A 10,645-nucleotide genomic window follows, 5' to 3' on the forward strand; every position below is an offset into this window, starting at 1 on the left:
CGAGCGTTATATTTCATATTATCAAAATCAAGCAGGAAACGGGATGCCTGGGTATGCCGGTTCTGGAGTCATGTATGGTGGAGGTTTCGGATCAGGAATCGGTGGTTTGTTTAGAGGTTTTTTTCCGAATGGCACTACCATTTCTTAAAAGAGGATTAAGAAATCTTTACAAACAAATATGGAAAAAAAATTAAGATAACTTCACGCCTACAATGGACCAATGCATTGATCATCACAATCTGTTTGATATTATCTGGAGACATACATCCACTGCCGCGGATGGGGCGCTGGAGAGACGTGCTGGTGCTGGGGCAAAGGTGGTGGATCGGCGTGCGCAGGTTTCTCATTACGGTGTTGGTGTCGGTGGAGTGCCTGGTGTCCCCGGTGTCGGCGTGGGTGGAGTGCGGCGTGTCCTCGGGGGATCACGGGGGTCGAGCCTGCAGAGCAATGACTTCGCGGGGATGTCGGGTGGATCCTGTGTTTCTGGGCTTGAGGTGCGTGCTGGGCTGGCTGGACCCCGGAGCTCTGTGACTACTTCAAAAACGTGCGCTTCACGCGTCTCCATGGTAACGCAGAATGTAAACAGAAAACGGCTAAATCCAGGGATTGCAAAGAACAGGAAGTGGGAGGTGTTTCAGACTGTCAATCATTTGCGAAAGGTGTGGGACCCAAGGGCTAAACCAAAGGGCCTTCTAGGTGGCCATCTAAACAGAAGTATACTGTCTAAAAGTGAGCAAATACAGCATCTGTTACTGGGTTCAAACCTGGACCTTTTATGCTTATCTGAAACCTGGCTTAATCAAAATGCTCCATTAGCAGCTCTGAATATTCCAGTGTCACAAAATCCAGAGGTCATATTGTAATCTATTAGAATGTTTAGGTCTCAATGTCAGGCTCTCACCACAAATGTCCTTTGTCCTTGTTGTAATGTATAGGCCTCCCTCTGCAGATAACAGCTTTTATGAAAACTTTGAGAAGCTGTTAAGAGAAAACAATCTTGATAAAGAAATTGTCATAATGGGGGATTTTAACATCAACTGGGAGGACAAACCCTCTAGAAAAAAGCTCAAACAAATCACAGACAGGTTTGATCTAAAACAAGTTGTCCGTGGGCCAACAAGAATAACAAACTCTACAAAGACACAAATCGATCTCATATTTACCAATAGGCCAGAAAGAATTGTAAAATCATTTAATATGTTGACAGGTTTATCGGACCATAATCTTACTCTTGTCATTAGAAACCTTGCCAAAAAACGTTTCCATCCTTGTGCTAGAGATAAAAAAGAAACTATTACAATCCCTACAAGTAAATCTCAAAACTTTGTAGCTGCAGCTAACCAAATTCAATGGGATGACATTTTACCTTTAGTTGACTATGAAAAAGATAGCCAAATATTTCTAAAAACACTTGAGAGAACTATCAAAGAATTCACACAAAAAAATCAAGCACGAACAACACAAAAACACTGTACCTTGGATAAATCCAGACATCATAAAAATCATGAAAGAACGAGATCAAGCCCTAAAACTAGCAAATAAAACTAAATCAACTCATGACAGAGGACGTTTAGCCATGTTGAGAAATAAAGTTGTAAGATCATTAAGAAAAGCAAAGGCCGATTTCTTTCTCACTATAATTGAAAAATCAAATGGAAATTCTAAAATAATATGGAACCAGGTAAGAAAAATGACAGGTGATCGCCCCAAAGAACTGACAAACAATATTCCGGTTGTAGCAGAGGCATTCAATCACTATTTTATTGATTCTGTGGCTAACATAGCAAGCTGTTTTACACCTGAGAACGTATACACTCCGTCAATAGACACAAATCAATCAGTTTTCAGTTTAATTACCAGCACAGAATCAGAGGTATCACAGACCATAAAATCACTCAGACCATCCAGATGTAAAGATATTTTTGATATGGATACGGTGATGCTCAAGGGGCTAAGTACATCAGTCACACCCCCCATCACCAAAATGATCAATATGTCCATTTCTCAAAATATGTTCCCAAGTATGTGGAAACCAGCTGTTGTTGCTCCAATTTTCAAAAGTGGAGATCCTCATTCCATGTCAAACTACAGACCCATCAGTATATCGCCCACAGTGTCTAAGATTGCTGAGAAACTGATAGCAAAACAAATGATTAACCATCTAAATACCACACCCTACGCTCTCCACCCTGTGCAGTTTGGCTTCAGAGCCAATTACTCCACCGAGACTGCGACTTGCTTCTTTACTGAAAACATCAGAGCTCTGTTGGATCGAGGTGGGGTTGTTGGTGCTGTGTTCCTGGATCTCAGGAAGGCTTTTGACACTGTTAATTATTACATTTTGCTTACAAAATTATGTAGTTTAAATTTTTCCTCAGATGTGCTTAAATGGATTGAGTCTTATCTCACTGACCGCTTCCAACATGTCAGAGTCCAGTCATTTAAATCAGCGGCCCTCAGTCTGTCCACCGGTCTTCCTCAAGGATCTAATTTAGGGCCTTTGTTGTTCTCAATTTATATAAATGACCTCCCATCCGTCTGTCCTGATGTTTCAGATGTATGCTGATGACACCGTAGTCTATGTTCATGGTAGGAATATCTCCCAGGTGGCTGAGAAACTCACTAACGCCATGGATAATATAACAGCTTGGTTGAAACACTCCTGACTGCAGCTGAATACATCAAAAACAGTAGCAATGTTCTTCACCAAATCTCACAAAAACTTCAGTGTTGAGGCAGATATTTTTGTTTCAGCGGAAAGGCTGCAAATCGTGTCAGAATACAAATATTTGGGAGTTTTAATTGATTCAAAGTTGTCATTTACATCACATGTAAAAAGGGTCTGTAATCGAATTAAATTTCCCCTCAGTAACTTTAGACACATTCGCCATCAAATGTCCACACAGGCAGCAAAAATGTACATGCACTCTATGACCTTCTCACACATCACTTACTGTTTACCCATTTGGTCGCAAGCTAGTGTTACATCTTTGAAACCTCTGCAATCACTTTACAAACAAACTGCTGAAATTCTGGATAAGAAACCATGTACTGTATTTCTCATCATTGTCCAATAGATTACTCAGCTGGGAAAACATGGTCAAATATTCAAATCTATGTCTTCTGTATAAAATTATTCATGGTTTATCATCCCCTCCTCTCCACCAGTTTGTTAACATCTGAACAGCTGATCACAGCAGAACCAGAAGTGCAGGGAGGGGAGATTGTATCATTCCCTTTAGGAAAAGTGTATTTGGTCAAACTGCTTTTTCTGTTCGAGCTGCTACTGAGTGGAACCATCACCCCCATAACCATCAGAAATCTAAACACATATAGTACATTTAAGATCCAGTTAAAGAAATGGTTAGTTGATTATCAGAGCTGTCAACATTAACTTACTTCTAGACCTGCTCTCGCTGCCCACTGCTGGCTTCTTGCCTTGTGTGTGTCATGTTTTTGTCTGATGTTCATTTGATTGTTTTGCTGTTTCAATTGTGTATTTTAACATAGTATTTCTTACTAAATGTATTGTCATTTTTATATTATGTAAATATATAATTTTACTCCCTTTTAGGGTGACTTTTTACCATCTGTCTAGGGACTGCAGATGAAAAATAGCCTTTTGGCTAATTCTAGCATATTGACAGAAATGTTTATTAATATGCAATAAGAATCCTGTGCCTGTAATAAAAATAAATGATTTCAGGGAAAACAATCCCTTTAAGGACAAGCGACAGCATGTTCACTAGGTGCTGTCAGAGGTGGGCACAAATACATCAAAAACTATTTTGTTACAAACTACAAATACTGGCTCATGAAATGTAACAAAATAAAATACAAAATACTGATGTGAAAAATGTATTTAAATAAAATACAAGTAATTAGTATTTTGAAAATACAAAAATACTCCCACAATAATCTTAAAGGGTTAGTTCACCCAAAAATGAAATTCTGTCAGTAATTACTCACCCTCATGTTGTTCCAACCCTGTAAGACCTTCGTTCATCTTCGGAACACAAATTTAAGATATTTTTGATGAAATCTGAGAGCTGGCTCACTCCTCCATAGGCTTCTAAGACATTATAACTTGCTGGCCCAGAAAAGTTATTAAAGAGATCGTTAATATAGTCCAAGTGACTACAGTGGCTCAATCTTAAGTTTATCAAGCGACGAGAATACTGTTTTTTGTGCGCAAAAAACACACAAAAATAACGACTTTATTCCACTATTCATTTCCTTCTCTCTGGGCCTCGAGTTAGTTCACGTAGTGTTTTAGCGTAGCGTCACACGCATCACACACATGACCAGCGTCGGCCAATACTGAGCCTACGTGTAACGTACAACACAGACGCGCTGCGCAGTTACACTACGTGAAAAGACTCAAAGCCCAGAGAGAAGGAAATGAAAAATGGAATAAAGTCTTTTTTTTTTTTTTTTTTTTTGTGCACAAAAAGTATTCTCGTCGCTTTATAAACTTAAGATTGAGCCACTGTAGTCACTTGGACTACATTAACGATGTCTTTAATGCATTTTCTGGGCCAGCAAGTTATAATGTCTTAGAAGCCTATGGAGGAGTGAGACAGCTCTCAGATTTAATCAAAAATATCTTAATTTGTGTTCCGAAGATGAACGAAGGTCTTACGGGGTTGGAACAACATGAGGGTGAGTAATTACTGACAGAATTTTCATTTTTGGGTGAACCAACCCTTTAATGCCGTTTTTAAGAGGAGCAGCGCCACTTCTTCTCCTGTGTTCAAAACTCATTCACTTCTTGGAGGGAGCCGGGTCTACAGGGTGTCACGTGATTTTCGTGCATCTAACCTGGAGTCCTGGACATTGCCATTGCCAACATCAGACCGAAAATATGGCAAAAACATTTACTATGGTGATAAGCATATGGTGATTTTTTTTAAGTATTTGAAATACTCTAAATACACTCCCTCAAAATATTTTTTTACAAACTACATTTTATTTTTTCCACACCTGCAAAATACACTAAAGTAATTAAATACGTATTTAAAATACATTTAATTGAAATACTGCCCATGTCTGGGTGCTGTCACTTTGAGATTTTCTCCCAACTGTTTTCGTTCACTTTAGACATTACCAACTGTGTTTATGCAAACCCTGTGTGTATTTGTCAGTAAAGTCACTACTGAAATTTAAGGCCATGTTAAAAGCACATCTTTTCAGACTTCCTGAGCATCTTCATGATGGGTGTTTCATCTTTGATAATTTCCTTGTCTATGTCATTTTTCTCTGTACTGTTATTTGTGTTTAGTTATTGTGAACCACTTGGGCAACAGCTGCTGCAATACAAGATGAAACTCTTCAGGCAAATTAATAGAAAAAAAGAAAAGATTAGAGACTTAAAGTATGAGATTTATTTGTTAAACAGGAAAAACATCCCATACATCAGTGGTAAAAATCAACACCGTTAACTGCATGCATGGCCACATTCTTTATGACCAGGAGGACCCCCCTCTTAGGGCCAGGAAATTGGCCATCAGGGTGAGTTTTTTTGGCAGTTTTCAGCACATAATGCAGGCTTTTCTGGTTCAGACGCAGGCATCACTGGAGGACCCCCCTTAGGGCCAGAACATGGGGCATCAGGATGAGTTTTTTGGCAGCTTTCAGCACATACTGCAGGCTTTTCTGGATCAGCTGCAGACTTCACTACAGGCTCTGGAAGACCCCCCGTAGGGCCAGAACATGGGGCATCAGGGTGAGTTTGTTGACAGTTTTCGGCACACACTGCAGGCTTCACTGCATGGATTCAGATATAGTCAGCCCGTTTAGCAACATTCAGTCTTCGATGTACAGCACAAAACACGCAAAGCATGACCAGCAAGTTGTACTTACAGAAAGAATTGTATTTTAAGTATTATTCATCTATTAAATTTGTAAAGCAACCCTGTGCTTTAAACTGTGCTATAGGCTATACGTTTGACGGTGAACGATAAAATAAGTCCAACTGAAATAACGAGAAGGCTGACTCAAACACTAATAGAACATAAATACCTGTAAATGGAGCCATACACTGACGTCCACATCCATTGCTGCAGCATTTCTCATGTTTCGGACAGTCACTATCACAGGAACACAACTCAGCACACTTTCCTCCTCCAGATTTTGTGCTTGGACACTGTCCTGGCTTTTCTGTGATAGAGACACATGACAGAAACATACAGTAATCAGACTTTCAGCATTCAGTGATATGAAAAAAGCATTTAGTCAAAGATCAGAGTAGGCTTTACAAGAAAATACTAGTTCAGTCTTTCTACTTTATAGTTTCACATTTAGTTCAGTTTAATTAACAATGTCCTCCAGAGCAGTCTCGATCACAAGTACATCCTCCACAGCACGACCATCAGCTTTACCAGACACCACATGAGTGTTGTTATAATAGTTTCAGTATTTATAAGTCAGGGGTTTCGCAGTGTGCGTCTCAAACTTGAAAATATTCATACATTTATCAGCTTCAAATCAAGTAGAAATACCATTTATAACTAAACTGACAATTAGTTTCAAAGACACAGTGCCATTACAACCTACCCCACTACTGGTGAGGTGTGTTATAGAAGCACAATGCAGAAAGAAGACATCCATCAATATGTTGTTCATAAGTTTACTATTACAACTAATTGTACTGTACATCATATTTTGTAAGGCATTATTTTATGCATTTCTTCGGGTGGTGTAATGAAGCTAAAAGATCTTCTCACCTATGCCTCCAGCATGGTTTGTGCTCAAACATGCAGACAGACACAATAAAACAACACTCAACGAGCAGTACACTCGAGCTGTCATCCTCTCGACCTGTGATCTCACAATCAACTCTACTGGAAAACGCGCTTAATTAGTCAATCAGTAGGAACAGCGAGGCACACAAAACTACACTGAAAACATGTGTTGCTGAATCCCTTAACATAAAGTGCTGTCCAAAGATTTATAGATCCAAGGAAGTCTGGGTAACTCCAACCCTGATGAAACTCACCTGCGTGTAGCTTTCTAGTAGCCTAATCTTGAAGACCTTGATTAGCTTGTTCAGGTGTGTTTGATTAGGTTTGGAGGAGTGGAGCACTGAGGTCACCCAGATGACATAATTAGAAGATTGAGTGTTTCTATTACAACACTATCAATGACAAAATGGTCAGGTGGTACAGCGATCACATGGTACAAGTCGGAGCTCTCAGAAAATTCCACGTTTACAAGTTGTTGTTATGAATAACCTCTTACACCTAAACTCTACAGGAAGTGGATCTCTACTGGCATAAATCTGCGTAGAATATGAAGAGACACAGCATACACAGACACAGGGGCATGTCTAGAAATGGAAACTGAATTACAATTGCTGATTGACTTGCGATGCGGATCCAAGTAATTATGACTAACAACAATGTTTCAAGCAACTAGGGAATACAGCCATTCTTATATCAACGCCACTTTTTATATATATATATATATATATTGATGATGAACAGATAGAATTTAGGCTGAAACATTTTTTATTGAGTTAACAATAGGGGAATACAGAGCCATAAAAACACTGAAATCAAAATTTTGTATCAAAATCATACATCTAAAACACAAGTTATCTTTTTCAACAGCCTGTATGTCTTAACAGCTTTACAATTGTCCTCTATTGAGGTTAGGGAATTGTAAAATATCTTTAAAGCTACTGTATTAAAGTTCTTCAGTCAAGAGTAGTGCGTGATTTTATCTTTTGTTGTTTTATTAACATTAAAGGGATAGTTCACCTAAAAATGAAAAATCTGTCATCATTTACTCACTCTCAAGTTGTTTTAAACCTGATACTTATGTTGAACATAACATTTTTGAAGAATGCGGGCAACAGTTGCTGGTCCTCAATGACTTATAAATGTTTTTTTGGTTTTTTTTGGAAGTCATTGGGGACCAGCAAATGTTAACACCCACATCCTTCAAAATATCTTCTTTTGAGTTAAGCACAAGAAAGAAATTAATACAGGCTTGGAACAACATGAGAGTGAGTAAATCATGACAAATTATTTTGGGGTGAAGCTAGGTGCTGTCACTTTGAGATGTTCTCTCAACTGTTTTCGTTCACTTTAGACATAACCAACTGTGTTTATGTAAACCTTGTGTGTATTTGGCAGTATTAGCACAAGCAGACGCGAAAGATAAAGTCCAGTTTGGCGCTGTTCGGGCGTACACACTCAGAAAAAGTGCATCATGTCAGAACAGAACGCCACTGAAATGTTTACCCGGCAAAGCTTTAAAGCCCAAGCAAATAATTATTTTTTGTGATTGTGAATAAGTGCAGTGTCCTGTGAGTGTAACTCTACCGCCGCATTAACATGTGATGTGAATAAGTCGAGTTTTCCAGTATTGGGACTGAGGCGCCAGAACTGTAGCTGATAGAGTGTGCGCTGTAGCACGATACTACCATGTTTCTTCAAAAGCAGATCGTGGAGACATTAAATCATCCACGATCAAAAATCGTGATATCGCATAAGCACAAGTATAAAACGACTGTTATCATGTCTGAAAACAAACACAAGCAACGGAGTTTACAAAACTGAATCGCACGCGTGCTACAGTGGTACATTTATTCATGCACTGACCAATCTTTTGTAGCACGTGCAACATACACTGTACGCACTGTATCTGCCATCTGGGCCTTCTGCATATGCGACCACTGCAGTTTTGGCTGAAAACTCGAGTCCCTTTGAGGGTGTGGACCTCAGGTTATATGTGCATTCTGGTCTAACACAGCTGCGTCAGTGCTCTAAGGCCCTGGCGCGACCCAGATATGTTCAGTCAAGGGGTGCCCTTAGGACTGGTGACAGGACGCACTGTAGTTATGACAAATGCATCGACCTCAGGCCTCATGTGTTGTTTCGCATCGACAACATGTCTGTGGTTTCGAACATAAATTGCCAAGGCAGCTTGCACTCTAAAGCCCTTTTCAAGCAGGATGCAAGCCTCCTGTTGTTGGCGTAATCATGACATCTTCTCTCCATCAGAGCGATGCACATCCCTGGTCTCCTAAACCGCAGAGCAGACATGCTTTCAAGGAACGGGATTCCTCACGGAGAGTAGAGACTTCATCCCAGGTTGGTTCGGATGATATGGGACCTCTTCTGTATCTGTTTGTAACGAGGCGCGACGGTGTGATGGAGTGGTACAGGTTTCAGACACAAGGAATTTCGACTACGCCACCCTTGGGAATTTCACCCAGGGAAATATGAATGACACCTAAAAGATTGTCATTAGGTCACACAGGTTCGACTCTCTTAAGAAGGTAAGCAGAAACGTGGGTATCATAAAAAGGACAACATTTTATTAATACAAAGTTAAATTTAAAGAAAGAAGAAAAATCACATTTAAATAGCATCCGTTGTACAAGACAGCGTCTGACGGCTTGTTAGAGGTGCATGGCTGACAACGGTTTCAAATAAACAAAAATAACAAAAGACACATACGCAACACTTTACATAACTAATATTTGCACAACTCACAAAAACACAAACTTACAGGGCTGAGGTTCAGCACAGGAGGAGTGATCACCAAGCTAGTTAGCCAAAAGCACACTTTCACACACACACACACACACACACACACACACACACACACACACACACACACACACACACACACACACACACACACACACACACACACACACACACACACACACACACACACACACACACACCACCATGCACTCAGATCACACCATCAAAACACTTCAAAAAGTGTCACACGGCAAACGTTGGAGGAGCACCACCAACACAAGAGATCCTTCACCCGTGGGACCCCAGCGCCTGAAAGGAAATCAAAAATAAACAAACTTCAAAACATAGTTACAATAAACCACAGTTTGATGGTATCACAGTATAGTCATGGAGCAGACAATAATAATAATAATAATAATAATAATAATAATGGAATGAATAAGCAGTCACAAATCAAATCACAAATGATATACAAAAATTCAAACGATAGAAAAAAAGAAAAACCAAATGAACTCAGTTCGAACAGCAGGGGAGACAGGCTCGTACGGGGCAAACACGTAGTTTAGTGCTCCTGTTCCAAAAATCAGTGAGTATCAACCCCAAAATAAAAACAAACTATAAATCAATGAAACCAGACAGCAACAATCCCCTCTGTTAGTTGGAAGATACGGCGTTCTCGCAGTATGGCAGCAGAGAAGCGACAGAGCTGTAACTATAGCGACAGCAGAGAAAACGATCGCCACGAACGAGAGGGAGAATCCTGACCCCGGCTCCTCACTTTTCTGTTGTTGACAGTAGCTGCAGGTATGTGCCGATAGCATGTAGCAGTTTTGCTTCTAGTTGCTGTGTGTGTGGCATTAATGATTCATTGTTGCATTCATTGTTGCTCACCTCTCAGGTGTGTGTGAACTGTTCTGTTGTTTAGCTTCGCTCGGGGTATAGGGATTGGCTAATGTTTTAAGTTATGTGCAGTATCCCTGTATCCCAGCTAAATGGCGGTTTATATGAATGCTGTGTACCTTCTTCTTCTTCTTCTTCTTCTCCTCCTTTTATTGGCAACCACACTTAACAGTGCATTACTGCCATCATCAGGTAGCTTGGATCAGAAACATTTCCTATATCTCTTAACATTTATTCCCCTCCCC

General features: G+C 39.9%; 1 long non-coding RNA gene across 1 annotated transcript; it reads right to left on the minus strand.

Annotated features, from left to right (window-relative positions):
* Positions 1–5,644: 5,644 nt before the first annotated feature.
* LOC309505141 lies at positions 5,645–6,832 on the minus strand. Its single transcript, XR_014208321.1, has 3 exons — positions 6,726–6,832; positions 6,022–6,159; positions 5,645–5,766 (listed from the first exon to the last, which is right to left on the minus strand). It is a non-coding gene; the product is annotated as an uncharacterized lncRNA (long non-coding RNA).
* Between the last annotated feature and the right edge of the window lie 3,813 nt (positions 6,833–10,645).

Source organism: Leuciscus leuciscus (assembly GCF_965113295.1).
Source record: "Leuciscus leuciscus genome assembly, chromosome: 8".
In the NCBI taxonomy this organism is placed as follows: Eukaryota; Metazoa; Chordata; class Actinopteri; order Cypriniformes; family Leuciscidae; genus Leuciscus; species Leuciscus leuciscus.